Here is a 25115-nt window from a genome sequence, read left to right on the forward strand (position 1 = left end):
TGGAAGGAGCCTTGATTTTCTCAAAATCAACTACTTGTAGTGGGAAATCTATCCATTCCTATGTTGCACAAAACTTCAAAGAACCCAGCGTTTCAGGCCGTACCCGTACCCGAAACTGAGCCGAAACTCGACCATCATGTAATCATGTATTATAACCTCTCCTCATATAAATAGAGGATAGGCTCATTGTGTTAGATCATCATCACTTGTGACATATTTCAACCCTCTTAGAGATTTTAGCCTTCTTGGATTCTTGTGGAGATGCGATTCTATGGTGTATTTTTCTACTTGGAGCTATTTCTTTGGCATTGGAGATGTTACTTTGATCAATAAGGGATTTTTCATTATATTTTATCTTGTAAGTAAGCCTTGTATTTGATAAATCCTTGTTCTTATGTCTAATGAACAGAATGATTTGTTATCTATGGATTTTCTGTTGTGCCGTTTATTATTGAAGATCAATATATAGAATCTAGATAATGCCATTTTATGCATTACTCATGTATAAGATGTGAAGGGCAATCCATTTGGTGCATCTTTATTCCAACTCTCCAAGGTGACCTTGATCCCTCACAAGTAGTGACTAGGGTTTTGAGCTAGGGCTTCAAAATTCCGTTACTCTATGCCAAGGCTTATTAGAATTTTCACTCCCATAGATTCCATCACCCCAAGGACTAGGCACTGGTGTTGTGATTTTGGTGATCACACCCAAATTTAACCCTAAGACTCATTTTTCCTCTCCTTTTCTAATTTTTGGCCCTCTTAAGGTCAAACTGCGAGCTAGGGCTACGACATGAGTTGACCTAGAGTGGAAATTTGGCCTAGTGGAAGGATTCAACATTGGAAGGAGCCTTGATTTCCTCAAAATCAACTACTTGTAGTGGGAAATCTATCCATTCTTGTGTTGCACAAAACTTCAAAGAACCCAACGTTTCGGGCTGTACCCGTAGCTGAAACTCAGCCGAAACTCGACCATCATGTAATCATCTATTAGAGTTAATATAGACTTGTTTTTCCTTTTAAATTGTCATCTATGGATCTTATTCCCTTTTTTCTTGCAAGATAATGTGTAATTCACTTATATATTTATATATATATTTTTATATATACGTATATGACGTTTCAGTGGGCGTTCCCATTTTTGAGAGGTGACGTTTCTAAACGCACCTGTTTTGGAAACTTTGAAACGTTTCGACGTTTTGTGCAACTTAGATCCATTCTATGGTTGAATTCTCTTGCCCTAGGTAGATTTTGTCGTAGGAAACCCTAGTTTTCCCTAGGCTTCAACTTGGGGGCTTGTTGAAGGTTTCTTGTTCCATTTGATCGCTAATATTCATTGTTGGGAAACCTTTTCTTGGCCTCTTGATTCTAGGGTAACCCATTTGGCTCGTGATCTCTCAAGCCCTAAATCATTTTTGTCCTACATATGCCTTATTAGAGGATGCAAATTGCCTTTCCTAGCTTATTGGGCCTTGTACTTAAGAAGATTTGTCCTCTATAAGGCTCTCTTGTCACATTGATCCTTGAATTTGATATACCCTTAGGTGACTTATCTAAATGGAAGCCTCCTAGTGGTGAAAGTCCACAAAGAGCACGAGGTAGTGGTTGTGGTGACAATGGGCCACACCTCATTGTTGTCCCTTAGTCTAGTTTTTTCCTTGTAGGTTACCCCTTACAAGACCTACTAGATTTTGAGGCAACAAATGTCAAAATCTACAGTGTGGGAAAACATGAAAAAACCTCTATCTCTTTGTGATCGAATCATTTGTGGCGACAATAGGTAGTCTCTTTCACTTCCAATCCAAGCTTCCTTCCTAAATTTCAGAAAATGTAAGTTTTTGTGGGAGGCTAATTTGGTTAAGGTATACTAGGGTTAGGTCTTGTCATGTAACTTTATAACTAATTTAGCCCCCAAATAGATGCCCTAACTTGTATTGTAATAATTTCTCATGGATAAGTTGTGTTGTTGGTTCAACTATGGTACCATTTCATGAAACCTTTATTGACCATTATTGATACTATCAACATTTGCAATGAAAGATTTTATTAGTGGAATCCAAAACCTAAATCTAGATTCCAGAATGGGGATGCATTGCGCACTAAGGGAATTTTGCAATATCCACTTTTATCTCCCTTTATATATATATATATATATATATATATATATTTCCAATATTCTCCCTTAATGTGGATTGTTAAAAACTTGAATACCCTTTTTTTTAAAAAATACTCCTTATATTGTTGCCCTCTATATATGTATGTGTTTCTTTATATTAAGACCCCTTTTCAAAATAACTTTATTATCTTGAAATAATAATAGTTTCACTTTTTTTTTAATAATAAATTGGTCCCTTTTTTTATACTTAATTACTTCCTTGATAAATTTCTAATGTCACCCCACTTAATAAATATAAAGGTCACGTCTTTTCATATGACACGGTCACGATGATAAAATACCATGGGCTATTTCCATGGGTTGTTTTTAAAACCTTCATTAAAATGTTCTCCACGTAAAAAGTAAAACATATTTCTTTTGTTTTTTGTTTTTTTTATTTTTTTAACTTTTTAAAATACCATGGGCAATTACCATGGGTTGTTTTTAAAACCACGGGCTTCTCCACGTAAATAGTTTTAAATATACTTGGTATGAGATTTTGTATGGGCTATTACCATGGGTTGTTTTTAAAACCTTCGTTAAAATGTTCTCCACGTAAAAAGTAAAACGTATTTCTTTTGTTTTTTGTTTTTTTGTTTTTTTAACTTTTTAAAATACCATGGGCAATTACCATGGGTTGTTTTTAAAACCACGGGCTTCTCCACGTAAATAGTTTTAAATATCTATTTTGTTTTCTTCTTTACTTTTTTTTTTCTTCTTTTTTTTTTTAATTTATTTACTTATATTTTTTTTTGGTTAAATTTTTTTTTTTTGGCCAAAGGCCTAGAAAAACGGAGAAAAGGAGAAACTCCCAAATTCTAAGAAAAATGCTTTAATTGTATGGCAACAAGGTTGACGAATTTGGATAGCCTAGGATCTAGATCGGAGAACGAGCTCTGTGCACCGGTTAAGCAACCTAGAGGACCGAATTGCTCTGATACCAAATGAAGCGAACAAAGTTCCTTCTATAGATTAATTACTCCAAAAGACTTGGAATATCAAATTATCCATTAAGGACATAAATACTATATTAAAATGAATAAGAATAAGAATGATTTACAATGAGAACAAGAGGCTTGCTTTTATATCACGCAAGTGTCTCTTCATGAAGAGTCATGTCTCACTTAGACATGCCTCTTCAACCTAATTACTAATTAACTAATAATTGTTTATGCTTATTATCATTTACATTATTTTACATTATTTATATATATTTTATTCGTTACACCAGATCACTGAAGTCAACTGAATCAAGATGTCAAATGTTAGATCTGAACCCTGGTCGCTCTCATCGAACTGTCTCTGTGCGACTAAAAACTCCTTGGTTGCTTTCTTTGTCACTATATACGAGCAATTGTAACTGTAGGGTCGCTCTCAGGAGGTCTTGATGCGAGCGACTGTGGCACTGTACTGCTGAAACCCAAAGTCGCACTCTTGCCGAGTTGTGCGAGCGGCTGACAAGCCAAAGTTGCATCCTTGCTGAGCTGTGCGAGCGATCGAGATGACAAGGTCGCTCCCAGGGCTACCTTGTGCAAGCAATCGAGGACCAGATCCTTTCGATTTTCTCTAAACCCAGAGTCGTTCTCATTGAACTGTCTCCGAGCGACCAGAGATTCAGAGTCGCTCTCTTGCCCACTATGTGCCTACAATAGAGGACGAAAAACTTTTGTTCTATGCCAGTGACCAAGATTCGGAAAACCTAACCTAGAGCGAACCTTTCGGCTATAATTTTGGACCCTTGAGCGAACCTTTCGACTGTAATTTCAGACCCTTGAGTGAACTCCTTCCATCAAACCTGTGCGAACGAAGACAAAAGAGAAGAGAAGATGTGTCCAAATGATCTTGAGGTCTCTTCTATTTATAGGCTTTCTTGAGGGTTCACTTGGGGTTAAAACTGACCCAAGAAGCTACTCATGTGGTTAGGGCTGACCCATTGCATAATACATGTATGAATAAAATAATTCATAATTCAACTTCCGCTTAACCAAATTGGGTGATCTTTAGGTCGATTTTGGTCCTCTCGAAAAGAGGAATCTAATGAAATCATCATCTCGGTCATTTGAGTTGTCCAAGGTGGAATTTTACTGCAGTTGCAAAAATTAACACTCCCTCTCAACTAGGGAGAATTCCACTTGCCAATATCTGTCCATCGAACAATATGCCATTTTGGAATCTTCGAGTGTCATCACGTATCATCACAGATCATCTCTGTCATGTAGTCATTGTGCCATGTCCATCTCAAGTGTCTCATCATCACAAATCATCATTGTACATCTCAATCTATCCTTTGCTTATTCCTGCTTATCACTTGATTGTTCCTGCTCGTATGCTGAACATTCTTGAATTTAGAAGAAGAAGAATTTGTTACCGGAGTGGAGCTCAAGCTACCACACTCTATCCATCAGGCTGCTATCTGGAATCTCTGCTAGCGGGCTACTACCCAGAATATCATCTTCAGTCATCATCGGAGAGCATATCATCAAGGAGCACCTCTCAACTTGGAACCACATTGAGGAGCAATAGCTTCCACCCATACTGAGCAATAGGATAACTCATCACACAAGGGACTAAACCCTCGACCGTGGAATTTCATCGGGGAGCTTACCCTCAACCCGAAATCATATTGGGTTATCTCAACCCATCCTATTGCCTACTGATCTTCCTATCGATGACCTAGAATAGTCATGTGGTAGAACACTTACATCATAATCGACTTGGGTTGTACACCCTAAGTACACTCTCAACTCGTTGGCCAAAATGAGGAGCGGTATTCCCATCTCGCTGGCCTGCTTGAAGGTATGATGCCAACTGGGGTATACTTTGCTAAAAGACCAAGAGGGGAGCAACATTCTCCGACCCTATAAAGATAGGGAAGCAACATTCTTCAACCCTGGGTAACAGATAGGGTAACGTCCTATTGTCTAGATCTCATTCAACCCCAAGAGCCCTCTATCTCATTTCCTCATCGTGGGAGCTCAAGTAGGGTAGGAAGAGTTTGCTCAGTTTCCTTGGTTAGTGGAACTCTCATCATCAGCGTGTCTCAATAGCAGTTTTTTCCCATTCATACAGAACATCAAATCAAATATCACGTCAGATCATATATAATCATATGAATCACAAAAGGATACCATAATCATCCTCCCTTTCAAGGAGGTGCCAACCACAAGCTTGAGCTTGTTTCGAACAATTGCACTATCTCAATATATGAGAGTATCTCGGTCCCAACTATAAATATGGGACTTACTACCAATTGGATCATCATAATGTATCCATGTCATATCGAGATCATGCTCAAACAAGTCTCTAAGGAGCTTATGTATCTTGCCTCATAGCTAGCCATGCTAACAACATCATGATCAACCTCAATCATGCTATGGACCTCTCATCCAAGATATCATGGCAGATTGCATACTAAAGCAACATCCAAATGTGCTTATCAACAATAATCTCAAATATCAGCAATACATCTATGCATATACATATCATAGGAGAAATATCTCATTCTCAAAATAGAACACCTCATGCAGATATTTCAAAGCATGCTCGGTGGCAACTCTATGTGAGTGAAGCAACTCACTCATGAATTCATTAAGGTTCTATGCACATCATACATATACAAATGGATGTTCAAAATGGAACATCAATGCTTCAACCGTTGGATGCCATGTCAAGTTCAACAACATCTTGAACTTCAAAATTCAAATCATAATATCCAAGGATTTGGAATTTTCATTATTCAAAAACATTTTCCAATAGCTTTGCATAATGGAATTTCTTTCCCAAATTCTAGAAATCGATTCATCATGCCATGATACATCATTTGACTTCATAAGCCATCTCCCTCTGATTTAGATCATCAGAGGCTCATCACTTGTCACAAGTAGATCATCAGGATATAAAACCAAAACCATAATCAATATCAAAGCCATACCTTGGAACTCATCATCCTGACTTCATCAGATAACTGTCAAATCTAGACATATCTAGATTGCAATGCTCTAAGCATAATGCCTTGCTAAGCCAACATAATCATCCTTACATAACTCAATGTTGTACCATCAACAACAAAGTCAACTCATCAGAGTTTAGAAGCCAGATCACGACCATTATCAAAGTCATCACTTTCAACCAAGGGACAGGTGGAGCTATTGATTTGAGGTAGCATCAGATGTGCTCTAGCCATGAAAACTGGTGGAGAGGCTAAAGCACCTGAAATATCCAAGACCCAGAAATGGTTTGGGCATATTCTAAATGGTTTGGGAGATATTAAAATAATCAATATTTTTAAAGGAGTTCCTAAGTCTAAACTTAAGAAAAATAAAATATTAATGGGTATTAATATAAAACTGGGTTAGAATGTTCCAAAAGTCATGGATCAAGCCAAATCTAATCTTAGTCGTTGATTAAGGATTTAATCTTGCCCGTTGATGGACCAATGAGAAAAGTATAAGAGGAGGCTTGAGGGTCAGTTGGAGAACACACCGAGATTGATCAGTGAGTTCGATTTTCGAGAGTGGGGTTTGCTGAGAGAAATCGAACAAGTGATCTGAGTTACAGCGAGGGGCGGTGAATACATAGCAGAGAGGCAAAGTTAGTACTAGAGAGACATCGCAGAGCTGGAGAGGTTGACGCAAAGGCAACTGGGTGCTATGCAGAGGTAGTTGGGAGCTGCGCAGAGCCAAAAGAGGCCAGCATGGGTACGCAGAGGGTGTGAGGGCTGGCGCAACAGCTTCAGTAGCTGCGTAGAGGCTAGCAGAGCTGACGCAGGGCCAAGAGGCACCGTTGGGAGGTTTTTCGTGGGCCAGACTGGGTGCTGGTGATCCGAGAAGGGTGAAAAAGTCCCTACAGAGTGACGCAGAGCAGTGGAAGCTGCAATTGTTGCTGTGGGATCGTTCATCCGCTGAATAATCAATCGGAATATCTGTCTGGGAGGAGAGGTACTACTGCTGAGGGCATTCTCTATTCGGTGAGCCATCTTTGGCACCCTAGTTGTATTCAGAAACTGCATAATAATAAAACCCTCATATCTGCTGCACCGGTTTTCTCGCATTGGGTTTTTCCGAGGACATTGGTCCAAAAATAACGGTGTCACTTGTGTGCTTGTTTTCTTTTAGTTGATGATTTGTAGATGTTGATTTTGTACTTGTGTTTATTTTCAGTATTTACATGGCAAATAACTTGTTAAGTAAAGAAGTAGGATGAAATAAACCAAATAGTACAGGAAGAATTTCTAACGGGTTAGACTTAGAAATTCAAACATGGTATCAGAGCATGGTTGCAGATCACAGGACTGAAGGAATCAACTAGTAGAGCAATAGAAGCAGATTCAGCTGTCCTGAGTGACAGAGCTGATCCGTGCAAAAGGAGACAGAGGAAGGAGTGATGCAGAGGGACTGCGTCATCAGTCTAGGCCAGAGAGAGGCTAGCGTAGATGCTGTGGGAGGCAGAATTAGGCTCACGCAGAGGCCAGGAGGCTGATGTAGTTGGCTAAGGAAGCTGATTTTGCCGGTGTCGGTATTGCGCAAAGCCAAGTGGGTCAATCCTTCAGTTGCTGGGGCATAGGAGGCTGTGGTTAGTTTGTGGAGCAAAGCTGGTGGGGTACTGTGGTCAGAACAATACTTAACAGGGCAAGACCAAGGTAGAGGGAGTTGCTGCCGAGGCGGATTTCCAGCCAAAGAATCTTGATTAGTGTCAGACAATTGGAGTAGGGGCAACTTGACGTTGGCAGAAGGATTTCCAGAAGGAAAATCGAGACTAAGAGGGAGTTGAACCAAAAACTTCCAGACGGGAAGTTGAGAGACTCAGAGGAGTCGAAAGAAGAGCAACATAATGGTCGTGAATGGACTGAGAGATTAGGATAGGTTGGACGGAGCATTCAACTTTGTGGTTTGGAAGGCCAGGATCTTGTCCATTCTAGATAGATATTGCATCAAGGACTCCGGCTTTGAAAGTGATGGCGATCCCAGTTGACCCCACTGAAAATGAGAAGTACGAGGAGGCAATGGCCAGGGCGAAGTGCATCATCCTTGATGGGGTCAAGGATCATGTGGTGCCGCATATTGCCAAGAAGGACATGGCAAATGAGATGTGGGAGGCCCTGAAGAAATTGTACCAGCATACTTCCATGTAGAGGAAGATGTTACTAGAAAATTAGGTGCGGTCATATGAGATGCAAAAGGGAGAGCAGATAGAGGTCTTCCTTGGTCGATTGAAGGAGATCTGTGACCAGCTAACTTCCATAGGGGCCACGTTGGATGAGGAATTGATGGTGAGGACCGCATTGAACGCAGTCTCAGAGGATTAGGAGGAATTTGTCCAAAGCATACTGGGCAAGACAAGCCTTCCAAATTGGGAGGAACTGTGGGCGACTCTTCGTCAAGAAGAGATCAGACGGGTGACCAAGGTAGGGAATAGTGGCAAAGGGGTCAGAATCAAAAAGGAGGAAGAAGAGGATGCGGCTCTAGCATTTGCGGAAAAGCAGGAGAAGAGAAAGAAGAAGGACCTCTCCAAGGTCAAGTGCTTCCATTGTGGGGAATTGGGTCATTTTGAGAACCAATGTCTTGGGAAGAAGAGTAAGGGAGAGGCTTCGGATTCGAAGGCAACGCCTGCAAAGGTGGAGAAAGAAGTCGAGGAGGAGGACGATTGTGCCATGAGTGCTCATGTGCCACTTGAGAAGAAGTGATGGGAGACATCGAGATGTAGTCAGACGGACTACAGGCGGTGAGGGGCAGGATCTTTGAGGTACCCAATCTCTTAGATTATACCTTGCTACAGGAGCCCCGAAGAGGAGTAGCGGGATTGGCAGATGTTGCTAGAAATGGATGCGGATGGAGCGGCAGAGAGTGCCACAGTGCAGGAGTCCCTCGACAGCGCGAGGCTAGCAGGCTGCAATAGTGCGAGAGGCACAAGAGTGTTGCACTAGTGCAGGATGGTACAAAGAGGTGTGCAACGGTGCAAGATGCAGGGAGTTGTTGCAGCAACGCAGAGGTCAGTAGAGGGAGCACTTGTTAGTGGCAAAGGGAGCTTCAGCATCGAGAGTGTTTATAGCCTGATAGGGATGTCAAAAGTTGGGTGGATCAAATACTTCTCAGGAACTGAGTTGCGGTGCAGTAGCAGTATGTAGTAGCACAATGCAGCATGATGAGAGGGGATGCAATGCAGATGCAGTGTTGGGAGGACGGACCAGCAACAACATGGATGCAGAGGGAGATGCCGTACAAATGCAACAGTGGCAGTGGTAGGGCCATGGGCAGCAGTATAGGATGCAATAGTGCAGAGGATGTTGGGTGGGAAGGCCTAAGATCAACACAAGGGCCGATGCCTGATAATCAGGGTGATACTCAGTGTGGAGTATTACTAGAGCACAGTCCTCGCTGAGACGGAGTGTTGATTTGAGGTAGCATCGGATGTGCTCTAGCCATGAAAATTGGTGGAGGCTAAAGCACATGAAATCTCCAAGACCCAGAAATGGTTTGGGCAGAATCTAACTGGTTTAGGAGATATTAAAATAATTAATATTTTTAATGGAGTTCCTAAGTCTAAACTTAGGAAAAATTAAAATATTAATGGGTATTAATATAAAACTGGGTTAGAATGTTCCAAAAGTCATCGATCAAGCCAAATCTAATCTTAGCCGTTACTTAGAGATTTAATCTCGATTGTTGATGGACTGACGAGAAAAGTATAACAGGAAGCTTGAGGGTCAGTTGGAGAACACACCGAGATTGATCAGTGAGTTCGATTTTCTGGAGCGGGGTTTGCTGAGAGAAATTGAACAAGTGATTTGAGTTGCAGCGAGGGGCAGTGAATACATAGCAAAGAGGCAGAGTTAGTACCAGAGAGACAACGCAGAGCTTGGAGAGGTTGACACAGAGGCAGCGGGGTGCTACGCAGAGGCAAGCTGGGAGCTACGCAGAGCTAGAAGAGGCCAACATGGGTGACGCAGAGTGTTTGAGGGTTGACGCAGAAGCTTCAGTAGCTGCGCAGAGGCCAAAAGGCAGTGCTAGGAGGTTTTTCATGGGCCAGACTGGGTGCTGGTGATTCAGGAAGGGTGACACAGTCCCTACAGAGTGACGCAGAACAGTGGAAGCTGCAATTGTTGCTGTGGGATCGTTCATCTAGTGAATAATCAACGAGAATATTTGTCTCCGAGGAGAGGTAATACTACCGAGTGCATTCTCTATTGGGTGAGCCATCTCTGCACCCTAGTTGTATTCAAAAACTGCATAATAATAAAACCCTCATATCTGCTGCATTGGTTTTCCCGCATTTGGTTTTTTCGGGGACATTGGTCAAAAAATAACGGTGTCACTTGTGTGCTTGTTTTCTTTCAGTTGATGATCTATAGATGTTGATATTGTACTTGTGTTTATTTTCAGCATTTACGTGGTAAATAACTTGTTAAGTAATTAAAGAAGTAGGAAGAAATAAACCAGATAGTATAGGAAGAATTTCTAATGGGTTAAACTTAGAAATTCAAACATGGTATCAGAGCGTGGTTGCAGGTCACATGATAACTGAAGGCATCAACTAGCAGAGCAATAGAAGTAGATTCAGCTGTTCCGAGTGACAGAGCTGATCCGTGCAGAAGGAGATAGAAAAAGGAGTGACGCAGAGGGATTGCGTCATCAGTTTGGGCCAGAGAGAGGCCAGCGCAGAGGTTGTGAGAAGTAGAATCAGGCTCACATAGAGGCCAGGAGCGTTGACACAGTTGGCTAAGGACGTTGATTTGACAGTGCTAGTATTGCGCAGAGCCAAGTGGCTCAATCCTTCAGTTGTTGGAGCATAGGAGGCTATGGGTAGTTTGCGGAGCAAAGCTGGTGGGGTACTGTGGTCAGAACAATACCTAACAGGGCAAGACGAAGTTAGAGGGAGTTGCTGCCGAGGCGGATTTCTAGCCAAGGAATCTTGATCAGTGTCAAACGATCGGAGTAGGGGGCAACTTGACATTGGCAGAAGGATTTCCAAAAGGGAAATCGAGACTAAGGGAGTCAAACCAAGAACTTCCAAACGGGAAGTTGAGAGACTCGAAGGAGTCGAAAGAAGAGCAACATAATGGCCGTGAATGGACTGAGAGATCAGGTTAGTTGGATGGAGCATCCAACTTTGTGGTCTGGAAGGCTAGGATCTTGTCCATTCTAGACATATCACATCAAGGACTTCGCCTTTGAAAGTGATGGTGATCCCAGTTGACCCAGTTGAAAATGAGAAGTACAAGGAGGCAATGGCCAGGGCGAAGTGCGTCATCCTTGATGGGGTCAAGGATCATGTGGTGTCGCATATTGCTGAGAAGGACACGACAAATGAGATGTGGGAGGCCCTGAAGAAAGTGTACCAGCGTACTTCCGTGTAGAGGAAGATGTTACTTGAAAATCAGGTGCGGTCATACCAGATGCAGAAGGGAGAGCAGATAGAGGTCTTCCTTGGTTGATTAAAGGAGATTCGTGGCCAGCTAACTTCCATAGGGGCCACGCTAGATGAGGAATTGATGGTGAGGACCGCATTGAACGCTGTCTCTGATCCAGATTTAAACAGGAACGCAACAGATTACAAAGATAACCATAAACACAAAGATGCAATGGAAATAATACTTTATTTCATTAATGTAAAATACTGAAATATGCTTACAAACAGCGATGGAAATAAACCAGCTAGTGCGATGGTAGCTTATCTCTGAGAAGAGATGTGGCAGCTGCATGCCTCTGAAGGCTCGAAGGCCTATTTATTGTTGAGAAACAATGGAAAACCCTGAACTTCCAAAAACCTAACCCTAGAAGATGAAACGCCGAACTGTGGGCTTCGTTTGGGTAAATTGGTACATCAACTTCCTGGGGTCGTAACTTTGGCATACGATCTCCGTTTGACGCGCACAGTATCTCGTTAGAAGGATCTATCTGAGAACTACAACTTTGGGAAGAGCAACATGGGTAACCCCAAAAAACGTCGTTTAGGGCCTCAAAACGGCTCCGAAAGTTTAGGACCCGAAAAACTGCTAAAAATAGTAAACTGTGCTACAATTTGTGAAACTGAAAAGCTGAAAGAAACAATGGTGGGGGTCCAAGTGGACTTGGCGGGTGGCCACCAATATCCACCTGGATCATTCCTCCCCCCTTAGGAAGAAATGGTCCCCATTGCGTTGAGTTCCTCCATGAGATGAGGAAACTTCTGCTGAACTTGGTCCCTGGTGAGCCACTTGCCTTGGTGAAGGAGTTGGCCTGCTTTGACAACTCGATACAATTGGATATTCTGCTGGCGAGTGTGCTTGATCTGTGTGTCCATGATCCGATCAGTTGCAGCTTGTTCCATGCAATCTGGATTTAACTCTGTGGGTGTGAGCTGTTCTGCAATGTCGGATGTGTCTAGTAATGGTGGAAAGTATGGTCGAAGGCAGTCCACATTGAACACTGGGTGTAGGCCAAGGAATGGGGGAATGCTGAGCTCAAATGCATTGTCTCCCATAGCCTTGGTAATGGTGTAAGAACCATATCGGAGTGGTCTGAGTTTCCGATAGGCTCCGATAAGGTGTTCCTTTTGCAAATGCAACTAGACTTTGTTGCCCACCTGAAACTTGTGTGGCACCTGATGTTGATCATGTCGCTACTTGCACTTGGCATTTGATTTCTCCAGAATGTCATGGACCTGTTGGCAAATATGTTGGATGTGCTCAATGAAGTTGTTTGCTTGATCTGTTTCAGACTGGACATGAGCCAAATCTGCGTGAGTAGTTGCAAATGGCATGGCCACATCAATGGGACATAGTTGCTGGAATCCCAAGCCCACCTGAAAAGGGCTGTGGCCAGTCGAGCTGTGGAGAGCCTGGTTGTAGTTGTGCTGAACATAGGGGAGGCTCTCGTCCCATGTGCATGGATGCTTTGAGTTGTACATGTGCAGAATGTGTACGATCATCCTGTTGATAACCTCTGTCTGGCCATCAGTTTGAGGATGGAAGGCTGTGGACTTAGTGAGTTTGGTGTCGAGCATCGACCAGAGACTAGACCAAAATGTACTGAGGAACCTGTTGTCCTGTTCTGAGATGATAGACTGTGGGATCCCAAAGTGTACCCACTCGTTCAAAGAAGAGTTTAGCAGTGGCTTCTGTTGTGATATTCTTCTTGCAGGCAGCGATAATGGCCATCTTCGAGAACCTGTCGACGACCACAAAACACAGTTGTTTCCATGCTTAGTGGAAGGAAGGCCTAACATGTAATCCATGGAGATGGATTCCCAAGGTCGACTAGGGGTAGGCAGCGAGGTATAGAGGCCTTGCTTCTTGATGGTCGGTTTGGCAATCGCGCAGGCAGTGCATGATCTAATGTACTTCCTAACATCCTGTCGAAGATTTGGCCAATAGAAATACTTTTGCAGTACTGCCACCGTTTTCTCGACCTCGAAATGTCTAGCAACCCGACTGTAGTGTGCTTCCCAAATCATCTTGGCACTCTCGCTTGAAGGAACACAAAGGTGACCGAGGTGGCATAACAGGGCATCCCGGAGGTGAAAATCTGGAAGATGCTAACCCTCCAAGAGTGTCTGGTATGTGTGGCCGAATTCTGGGTCGCTTTTGTAGAGAAGAGGCCAATCAGAAGTCTCGTGCCCATAAGAGTTGAGCATAGTGGTTAACGCCATGATCGGTGGTCGACTGAGGCAATCTGCAACATTATTGGTGCTACCCTTCTTATACTTGATATTCAAATGGAACTGTTGCAGGCAATGTTGCACTAATCGTTATCGAGATAATTTCGGCGCGAGGAAAAAATCGTAATAATCGAGAAAAAATCGTAACATACAAAAATATTCTTTTTTTTTCAATTTTTTTAATATCTAAACCATCTGCAACATAAAATAAATACATTGACACATAAATATGATAAAAGAACTAATATATAAGATGTTTAATATCATTTCTTGTGCTACATCACACATAACAGTGAATCATGTCCTGACTCCTGATTCCCAACTCAGCCTCAAAATATCAACAAAAAATATAATAATGTATCTCATGAGTCATAATGTCATATACAATGAAATGAACAAAATAACTAAAGTCTAATACTATTGATTTTCTCTGCCCCTCTTGCGAGAAAATGCCATAACTTTCCCTTTCTCTCTAGATGTAGATGCTGGTGCTGGTGGAGTTGGCAGTGGAGTCTGCTGTGCTCTAGAAGCTGAAGAACTAGTAGTAGGAGCTATAGGAGGTAGACCACGTCCTCTACTGGTGGCACGGGTAGCCCGGGCAGGTGGTGTCACCTCCTCCTCCTGTTGCTCCAACTCCTCCACCTCCCCCTCCACTACATCCTGCACTAACCAATCATCAACAGACTCCATGAGAGGCCTCTTAGCCTCAACCCTCTATGCAGCAGTGGTGTCAATCCCATCCAATGAGATGGCTTCCATATCAGGTGTCCTCTCAATTTGCCTCACCCACAATCGAAGATTGTAGTAGACGTAGACCATGTCATTAAGTCGCTGGGACTCCAACCTATACAAAGATAATGAAATAATAATTATAAAAAAAATATTGTTTAATGAATTGAAAAATTTATTTGGAAATTTGCAATATTTTAAATTTTGAAGTGTTAACCTGTTGTGCTTCATGTTGTGTATTTTTTCAAATACACTCCAGTTGTGATCACATCCTGAAGAGCTACATGTTTGGCTGAGGATTCGAATGGCAAGTTTTTGCAGAAGGGGTACCCTGGCACTATACATTCTCCACCATGCATTTACAACAAAATTACAAATAAAATTTTAAATAAACATAAGAAAGAAAATGGAATTGGAAGAGAATGAAATTTGAAACAAACTAAAAAATACCTGGCATTTTAATTGTCCTATCAATCACAGCCATGTCAAAGCCAAATGTGCCACTTGCCATCCTATATGTCTCAATTTCTTTAGAGATTTCTGTACGTTCTGTTAGAGATCGCACCATCCTCTGGACACAGGTTAAGAATCCATCCATGATCTCAGCATCAAATGCGAACCCACATGCGTAAGAAAATGCGAGGTTCAGGAAAATCCTAGCAGCATGAATAGGACGATGGAGTGTGTTGTTCCATCGTTCATCAATCACTACCCATAGGAGTTGTCTCTGAAACCCCTCATCTCCCTTATCATCATAGTAGGCCCGAATAGATTCTTTTGCCCTATCCATGGCCTCATACAAATAGCCCATTGCGGCCTTCTCACCATCAACTAATTGAAGAACCTTTACCAAAGGTTCAGTAACAGCGCACACCTCCTGCACTCCCACCCAGAAGTCTTCCTGGTATGAAACTAGTCTGCATTTGGCCTCTCCCTCTAGTTTGCGGCTCATTGGCAAAGCACGCCACTCCTCTGAAAGAAACATTTTCTTCACATCCCACATAGAATTCAAGAGGGATTGAAGAGATATGAAACTGGTGGCAAACCATGTAATGGCGGGGCGCACCAACTCTTTGTTGTCGGTGAATCTTCTCATCAAGCTAAGCACAAATGTATGATTATATATAAATTTTGTAATGCTTTTGGATGACTCAACAATATCTTTGACAAAGGAAATTTTCCCTATGTCCTCCAACATCAAATCAATATAGTGTGCAGCACAAGGTGTCCAAAATAAAGTAGGATGCTTGTCCATAAGCATCATGCTAGCAACAACATAATTTGCAGCATTGCCCGTTATGACTTGGACAACATTTTCTACACCCACCTCCAAAATAAACACATCCATCAAATCACATAAAGTTCTTGCATCTTTGATTTGTGCAGATGCATCAACAGATTTGATAAACATAGTCTCCTTGGGACAACTAACCAAGAAGTTTATAAGGGTTTTCCCCTTTTGGTTAGTCCAACCATCTGACATCACAGTGCATCCTATTTGTGCCCATGATTCCCTAAAATTCTCCAATCTTTTGGTGCAGTCAAGCTTTTCATTTTGAAGAATCTGGCCTCTAATGTCATGATAAGAAGGGATTTTGTACCCTGGGCCAACAATTGCAATAGCATCAACAACAGGTTGGAAAAATGGATTATTCCTTACAATGTTGAAAGGAATATCACTCCAAAGGAGAAATTTGGCCAGCAACTTGTCAGTTTGTTCTTTCTCAGTTTTTTTTTAGCATTGAACTGATAGATGGCTGTGAACCAGGTGTGGTTTGAGGAACAAAAAATGATGAGGCAGCTACTGGGTTGGTTGATGCTGTAGTAGAACCACTGGCACTTCCTTGTTCAGCTGACTTTTTTAGTTGCCTCTTCATTTCTGCTTTGGCCTCTCTAGTGTGGTCTAAAGTTTCCAATGCTTTCATGGCTCTTCGGATGATTTCAGGATTTGTCTCTGTGCAAGGCCCTACATCAAATCCAGGGATTTGTGCAAGGTGATACTTCAATCTGTACACCCCCCCGGACATATGTTGCTGACACAACTTGCAAGTCAAGTTTAGTCTATCATTCGGAGCATCAGGTTCACCAAATTCCTAGAAAGGGTCCAATTTCCTTGGCATGTTTGATTTTGAACTTTGAAGTTGAAAACTTGAATGGTGTTTCAGTGAACCTATGGGAAAGTAAGGATTACAATTTACAAGTTAAAAACTTACAATTTAGTATTTTACTATTTACATTGTACAAAAATTAAAAAAAAAGTACATACAATTTAAGAAACCCCATTCCAAACCCAACCAAAAAAACTAAAAAAAAAAAATACATTGGACAAATGTCAAAAACCCCATTCCAAACCCAACCAAAAAAACTAAAAAAAAATTACATTGGACAAATGTCAAAAACCCCATTCCAAACCCAACCAAAAACATAGAAAAAAAACAAAAACAAAGTTACAAAACAGTGAAAACACAAAACGTTGGTGCCCATACCAGTTTCATGGAGATAATGTGTCTCCTCCTTAGCTCACTCTTCGGTTTTCTCCTCTAGTTAGTTGATTCAGCTCCAAAATCTCCAAGTGTCCAAGTCTCCAAACCCTAGTCGCGTGCCTTCTGCTGTCCAAATGACAAATAAAATCGTGTTTTTCCCTTTAAAACACGCGCTGCCCGATGGTCCTGCGATTTTTTGGGTAAAAATCACGTTTTCTTCGAAAAAATCGGCTATAAAAAAAACCTGCGATTTTATCGCTCGATTTTCTCTTTGTTTTGAGAAAATTGCGATAAAACGATATTATCACGATAATTTGCCGATTAGTGCAACACTGGTTGCAGGTATGTGGACCACTTCTGATGGCGATCATTCTACAATTTCCCTTGGGCCTGTATGAACTGCAGGGGTCGGTGGTCTGTGTGGATGACCATTTCCTTCCCCAAAATGTAATTCTTCCATTGTCGGCATGCCTGCACAATGGAATACATCTCTTTATCATAAGTGGGATACTTCCGGACTGTGTCTGAAGTGTTTCATTATGATATGCCACTGGATCCCTGTGTTGAGTAAGGACTGCCCCAATAGCATAGTCAGAGGCATCTGTCTCGACCTCAAATGGTTGTTGCAAGTCTGGTAATGCGAGCACTGGTGTCTTGCAGAGGCGATCTGTCAATTCTATGAATGCCTTCTGTTGAGATTTAGACCAAAAGAATTTTGCTTTCGCTCCTCCCTTGGTGACTTGACTCAAGGGCAAAGTGATATGAGAAAATCCCAACATGGACTTGCGGTAGAAGTTGGCAAGACCTAGAAAGCTGCGAAGCTTTGTCAGAGTGGTTGGAGATGGTCAATCTCGAATGACTTGGATCTTGGATGGATCCACATGCACCCCTTGTTCATCAATAATGTATCCCAGATACTGAACTTGGGTCATGCCAAAAGTGCATTTCTCCAAATTGGCACATATCTTGTGTTGCCGCAGTGTTTGGAGAACCTGTTAGATGTGGTGGAGGTGCTCTTCCCAACTCTGGCTGAAGATTAGGATGCCATCCAAGTATACCACTACAAATGAGTTGGTGAATGGCCGCAAGATGTCATCCATTAGCCTCATGAAGGTTGCAGGAGTATTCGTCAATCCGAAAGGTATAACCAACCATTTGAAAAGGCCCTCCTTGGCTTTGAAGGTAGTCTTCCACACATCGGAGGGTTCAATTGGTACCTAGTGATATCCTGACTTCAAATCGATCTTGCTGAAATATTTTGCCCCCTTTAGTTGGTCCAAGAGGTCATCAATCGGTGGGATTGGGTACCTATTATGGACAGTGATTTTGTTCAGCGCCCGATAGTCAATACAGAGTGTCCAAGTCCCATCATTCTTATGTACCAACACGATCGGGCTCCCACAGGGTGATGAACTTGGACGGAGGTGACCTTTCTGTAGCAGCTCCTAAATCTGCCTCTTGATTTCATCATTCTCTAGAACGGAGCGCCGATATATTAGTCCATTGGTAGCGACGCACCTGGGGTCAGATCAATGGAGTGTTTGACCTGACAGTGCAGAGGAACCCCTGCGGGGGAGGTGAATATGTCCTTGTACTCCACGACCTTGTCCATCTGTAGTTGTCGTGTGGAGGGGCCTTGTCTGGAGATCGTGGCCACCATATTCTTCTTTCCTTGAGGGCGTATCATCAGGAAAACAAATTTCTTGGTTTTGGAAACGAGCTTACTGCATTGTTTTGCAGTAATCAAAGAGATGGCGGTAGGCGGTGCTACCTCCGATATCCTGTACAACTTATTTCCCAAAGTAACAATAACAACATGGGGCCTTGATTCATACACAGCTTGTCACTTCCACAAGTATGGTTGTCCTAATAATACATCACAAACTTCAAGGGGAGCAATGTCACACAATACTCCATCCGTGAAGGGCTTGATGTTGTCTGGAAGGCGACACTGCTGGCTCATGCGAAGATCCTGTCCTTGGTGAAGCCACCCGATGGTGTACAGTTGTGGATGTGCTGTGTTCGGTAAGCCTAGCCGCTTCACGACTTCTGCCGAAATGAGGTTCTTTTGGCTCCCGCTGTCAACAAAGAATTGTAGCAGGGAGCCCTTTACCCACATCTCAGAGTGGAAGAGACGCTCCTCCTCCTCTGGATCTTCGGGTTCCTCCCTCTGGATATTTGTGGTGGCAACGGTGGCGTTGGGCTCCGCATCGATAATCTACTTCCCTTTGTCATTCCCCTTGTCGGGTTCTGACTCAGAGTCGGAACATGCATCTAATTCTGAAACCTTTAGCTCGGCCACCAGTGACTGCTTGGCCCGACACTCACTTGTGTTGTGAGTGAAGCTCTTATGGAACTCACACCACTTTCCTGTGTCCTTCGGCTTCACGGCGCTGTTCTTTGCTTGCAGCTTTGGCGGGTTGTCTTGGGCTGCCCCGCCTTGGCTTTGTCCTTTGTTCTGCGGTTTGGGGGCACCTTTTCCTTGCTTCGGATTCGCAGATCCAAAGTCTCGCTTCTTCTGTTTAAACTTTTGCTCGACCTTGACGGCATATCGGTATGCCGTGTTGAGCGAGGGGATGTTCAGGAATTCTATTTCTTCCTGGATGTACTTGTGCAGGCAACTGCGGTATTTGAGTATCAAATGTTGCTCCGAATCTTTGATACCCAACTTTGTGGAAAGGGTATGGAAAATTTTGGTAAACTCCGACACGTCTTGGTCCCTTCCCTGCCGTGGCGTGGTCCACTTTATGTATTGATCCTCATAATTTCCGACAGGGTAGTACTGCTCCTTGATGGCATCTCGGAATGAATCCCAAGTGGGTGCCGCTGAAAATAGTGAGCCTGTACTTCATCCTTCTGCTCGTAGTAGGTTTCCCACTAGTCCTTGACGTGGGGGGCTACTTTGAGAAGAGTGAAAATAATCTTTTCTCGACTAGAAAAATCATGAACAGAAAAATAACCCTCTAGCAGATTTAACCATTTATCGGCGGCATCTGCGTCTATTTGACCCTCGAATATGGGAATTTCAAAATTAACTTGTACCTTAAACGGTGTGGCATTTCTAGAGTAGCTGTTGGAAGCCGATGCGTTGCCCCTGGGTAGCTGTTGAAGGATCTGGGCAAAGCTGTCCATCATCGCGTTCCTTTGTCCTTAGAGGGCTTTTTCGAGCAAGATTTTGATAGGATCTTCTGCCCCCTCGTCTTTCTTTTCATCCGCCATGGAACACTGGTCTTGCAATGTTCGACCAGTTCAAGCCCTAACTCCTTATATCCCGACCTCGTTGGGGACATGCAAAGAAAAACAGAGAAAAAGCAGACCGCTCTGATACCACTGATCCGGATTTAAATAGGAATGCAACAAATTACAGAGGTAACCATAAACAAAGAGATGTAGTGGAAATAATACTTCATTTCATTAATGTGAAATACTGAAATATGCTTAAAAATAGCAATGGAAATAAACTAGTTAGGGCGATGGTAGCTTATCTCTGAGAAGAGATGTGGCGGCTACATGTCTCTGAACTATGTTAGAATGAGGCTCAATGGCCTATTTATTGTTGAGAAACAATGGAAAACCCCAAACATCCAAAAACCTAACCCTAGAAGATGAAACGCCAAACTGTGGGCCCTGTTTGGGTAAATTGGTACATCAACTTCTCGGGGTCGTAACTTTGGCATACGATCACCGTTTGACGTGCACAGTGTCTCGTTAGAAAGATCTATCTGAGAACTACAACTTTGGGAAGAGCAACTTTGGTCCATGGACCCATGTTGCTTCTAGTTTTCCCAAAAAAAGTCGTTTATAGCCTCAAAATGGCTCCGGAAGTTTTGGACCCGAAAAACCGCTAAAAATAGTAAAATGTGCTATAATTAAGGAAACTGAAAAGCTGAAAGAAACAATGGTGGGGGTCCAAGTGGACTTGGCAGGTGACCCCCAATATCCATCTGGATCAGTCTCAGAGGATTGGGAGGTATTTGTCCAGAGCATACTGGGTAGGACGAGCCTTTCAGATTGGGAGGAACTGTGGGCAACTCTTCATCAGGAAGAGATTAGACGGGTGACCAAGGTGGGGAATAACGGCAAAGGGGTCAGAATCAAAAAGGAGGAAGAAGAGGATGCGGCTCTAGCATTTATGGGAAAGCAGAAGAAGAGAAAGAAGAAGGACCTCTCCAAGGTCAAGTGCTTCCATTGTGGGGAACTGGGTCTTTTTGCGAGCCAGTGTCCTAGGAAGAAGATTAAGGGAGAGGCTTCAGACTCGAAAGCAGCGCCTGCAAAGGCGGAGAAAGAAGTCAAGGAGGACGATTGTGCCATGACTGCTCATGTGCCACTTGAGAAGAAGTGTCGGGAGACATCGAGCTGTAGTCAGACGGACTACAGGTGATGAGGTTCAGGATCCTTGAGGTACCCAACCTCTTGGATTATGCCTTGCTACGGGAACCCTGAAGAGTAGTAGCGTGACTGGCAGATGTTGGTAGAAACGGATGCGGATGGAGCGACAGAGAGTGCTACAGTGTAGGAGTCCCAGGACAGTGCAAGGCTTGCAGGCTGCAACAGTGCGAGAGGCATGAGAGTGTTGCACCAATGTAGGATGGCACAAAGAAGTGTGCAACGGTGCGAGAGGCACGAGAGTGTTGCACCAGTGCAGGATGGCACAGAGAAGTGTGCAATGGTGCGAGATGCAGGGAGTTGTTGCAGCAATGCAGAGGTTAGTAGAGGGAGCACTTGTTAGCGGCATAGGGAGCTTAAGCATTGAGAGTGTTTCTAGCCTGTCAGGGATGTCAAAAGTTGGGTGGATCAGTTACTTACTTCTCAGTAATTGAGTTGCAGTGCAGTAGCACGATGCAACATGATGAGAGGGGATGTAGTGCAGATGCAGTGCTGGGAGGATGGACCAGTAGCAGCACGGATGCAGAGGGAGCTGCCGTACGGATGCAGCAGTGGCAGTGGCAGGGCCATGGGCAGCAGTACAAGATGCAGCAGTGCAGAGGATGTCAGGCGGGAAGGCTTAGCATTAACATAGGGACTGATGCCTGATAATTAGGGTGATACTCAGTGTGGAGTATTACTAGAGCACAATCCTCGCTTAGAGGGAGTATTGATTTGAGGTAGCATCGGATGTGCTCTAGCCATGAAAATTGGTGGAGAGGCTAAAGCACATGAGATCTCCAAGACCCAAAAATGGTTTGGGCAGATTCTAACCGGTTTGGGAGATATTAAAATAATTAATATTTTTAATGGAGTTCTTAAGTCTAAACTTAGGAAAAATAAAATATTAATGGGTATTAATATAAAACTGGGTTAGAATGTTCCAAAAGTCATGGATCAAGCCAAATCTAATCTTAGTTATTGATTAGAGATTTAATCTCGGTCGTTGATACACCAATGAAAAAAGTATAAAAAGAGGCTTGAGGGTCAGTTGGAGAACACACCAAGATTGATCAGTCAGTTCGATTTTTTGGAGCGGGGTTTGCTGAGAGAAATCGAACAAGTGATCTGAGTTACAGTGAGGGGCAGTGAATACATAACAGAGAGGCATAGTTAGTACCAGAGAGACAACGCAGAGCTTGGAGAGGTTGACGCAGAGGTAGTTGGGAGCTGCGCAGAGCCAAAATAGGGCAGCGTGGCTGACACAGAGGCTAGCAGAGTTGACACAGGGCCAAGAGGCAGCACTGGGAGGTTTTTCATGGGCCAAACTGGGTGGTGGTGTTCCGAGAAGGGTGACGCAATCCCTACAGAGTGACGTAGAGCAGTGGAAGATGCAATTGTTGCAGTGGGATCGTTCATCCGATGAATAATCTACTGAAATATCTGTCTCCGAGGTGAGGTATTACTGCTGAGGGCATTCTCTGTTGGGTGAGCCATCTTTGGCACCCTAGTTGTATTTAGAAACTGCATAATAATAAAACCCTCATATTTGTTGCATCGGTTTTCTCGCATTGGGTTTTTCCGAGGACTTTGGTCCAAAAATAACGGTGTCACTTGTGTGCTTGTTTTCTTTCAGTTGATGATCTGTAGATGTTGATACTGTACTTGTGTTTATTTTCAGTATTTACATGGTAAATAATTTTTAAGTAATTAAACAAGTAGGAAGAAATAAACCAGATAGTACAGGAAGAATTTCTAACAGGTTAACTGTAGAAATTCAAACAGGAGCTCATATCAAGCTCATATCAACTCATGACTTCATCATGCCAACAAGTTGTAATCAGTCATGCAATATCAGTCTGAACTTTATCAAGTCATTCTCATAATCATAACATAAGTCATTTCTGTCACTAGGTACAAATCCATACGTCAAGGATGAGTTATGCAGGTTCCATTTTTCATGCCAAATCACAACTATCATTACTTCAACCATTGTGCTAAGAACAAGTAGGCCAATTTCCACGTAAGTCATCATGCCCACATGGTATCGATATTAGGGCAAATCAACAATCGTCAAATCAGATCACTGGACATCAGGTCAAGTCCAAATGCAATCGTAGAGAGATCTATAGTCAAAGCACATCTCAATCATCAATTCAAAGTTATTGTTGAGCATCATGACAAAGCACTTTTCATATATACTAGTAATGCCAAATCATGCCAACAAACATAGTGACCTATCTATATGTGTGTCCCGGTCACCTGCAAACACAAATTCAATCTGCATGTTCATGTTATGAAAAACGTTCAAGCTTTTCCTGCTAGCAAATCTTGTTGTTATTTGCAATACATTTGTGGTACTAACATCTTCCAGGTGACCATCTGATTTCATGCACAATACTTCATTATATGATCAACAATTTAACTCAACAACTTCATAAATCAATTAACAGTGGCAAAATATGTCAGGGACATCATGATTTAGAGTTCAGACAACTTTAGAAAGCTTCAGATGATGGTCAACAACAATCAAACCTCTGGTCGCTCTCTTCATGTTAGCATGAGAGCGACTTTAGCTGCCTGGACGCTGTCTAGGCCTTAGCATGAGTGCATCCAAGGATGAAATCTCCTAGATTTGTGATTGCGTCTGGAGTAGAAACCCTAATTTTTGTAAGGGCTTCAGATCTAAGACTCTGTTGCAGATCAATACTATCAGATGCACATAAATCATACTTCAACAACATAGAATACAAATAGTAATAAGGGTAAGAATCTTGAGAAGAGATTCTCCCTCTGACTGGGGATCTGCATCATTCATCTTCATTCATGTAAGCAACCTGTCTCTACTAGAGTCATGCAACATCAGATCTGTTAGATCATAAACATATGGTTATCAGCATCATGACATCAATATTTCATCAAAGGCTTAGACTCAAAGCAACAGATAGATCTCAAAGATTATGAACACAATAGCATTTTCTGTCAAGTCATTCCATCAAGTTACTGCATCCAGTTTAACCATATGCCATCAAGATAAGACCATGGGCATTAAGAGATTTGGAATATCAATCTTACACTTATACCTCTCACATCAAGGTTACCATGCACTTCATGACCAATGAGATCATATTAGGTCATTCAATAAAGCTTTATCAAAATAACAAGAGTGTCAATCGCTCTTTCCATATGCTTTCATCATGCTTATCACAAGCATTACCAATAGACTCATGTATAGGAGTCAATGAACTATCCTTCTATATGAAATCCATCATGACAAGTATTAAGAGTATCATTTTCTAGAGCCAAGGTGCTAGCCTTCTTTATAGGATCAAGATATTCAACACATAGATCATAGATGTTAGCCAAACATCAAGTGTATCAATGTATCAACATTAGATAGCTTCATAGAATTCAAGAAGGTCAAAATGTTCAACATCAAGTGCATAATTTCATCATAGGAGACATATATCCAAGTCACTTTCATATACATCTATGAGCCATTAAAGAAAGAGGCATTCTCATCACACCTTAGGGCTTACTGAGCCAATAGCTGAAACACAACATACCATGCATACTTGGTGGTATTCAAATACCTAAGCACCTACTCATTAGTCATGACTCATAGGCCACCCAAAGCACTTTGTCATCTTTTCATCGAGTACCTCTTTATCTCTTTCCAGATTTACATCTCAAAATGATCTTCAAGAAGGATCTACACATCTCATCTTATCAAGGAGGTTAGAAACATC

General features: G+C 42.4%; 1 protein-coding gene across 1 annotated transcript in view; it reads left to right on the plus strand.

The window, feature by feature from the left end:
- Nucleotides 1–25115, plus strand: part of LOC149154734 (uncharacterized) — a 178899-nt gene that overhangs the window by 146263 nt on the left and 7521 nt on the right.

The sequence above is a fragment of the Pinus tabuliformis genome, chromosome 9, assembly GCF_031772625.1.
Source record: "Pinus tabuliformis cultivar Carrire ecotype Pingquan chromosome 9, CPIR1, whole genome shotgun sequence".
NCBI lineage: Eukaryota > Viridiplantae > Streptophyta > Pinopsida > Pinales > Pinaceae > Pinus > Pinus tabuliformis.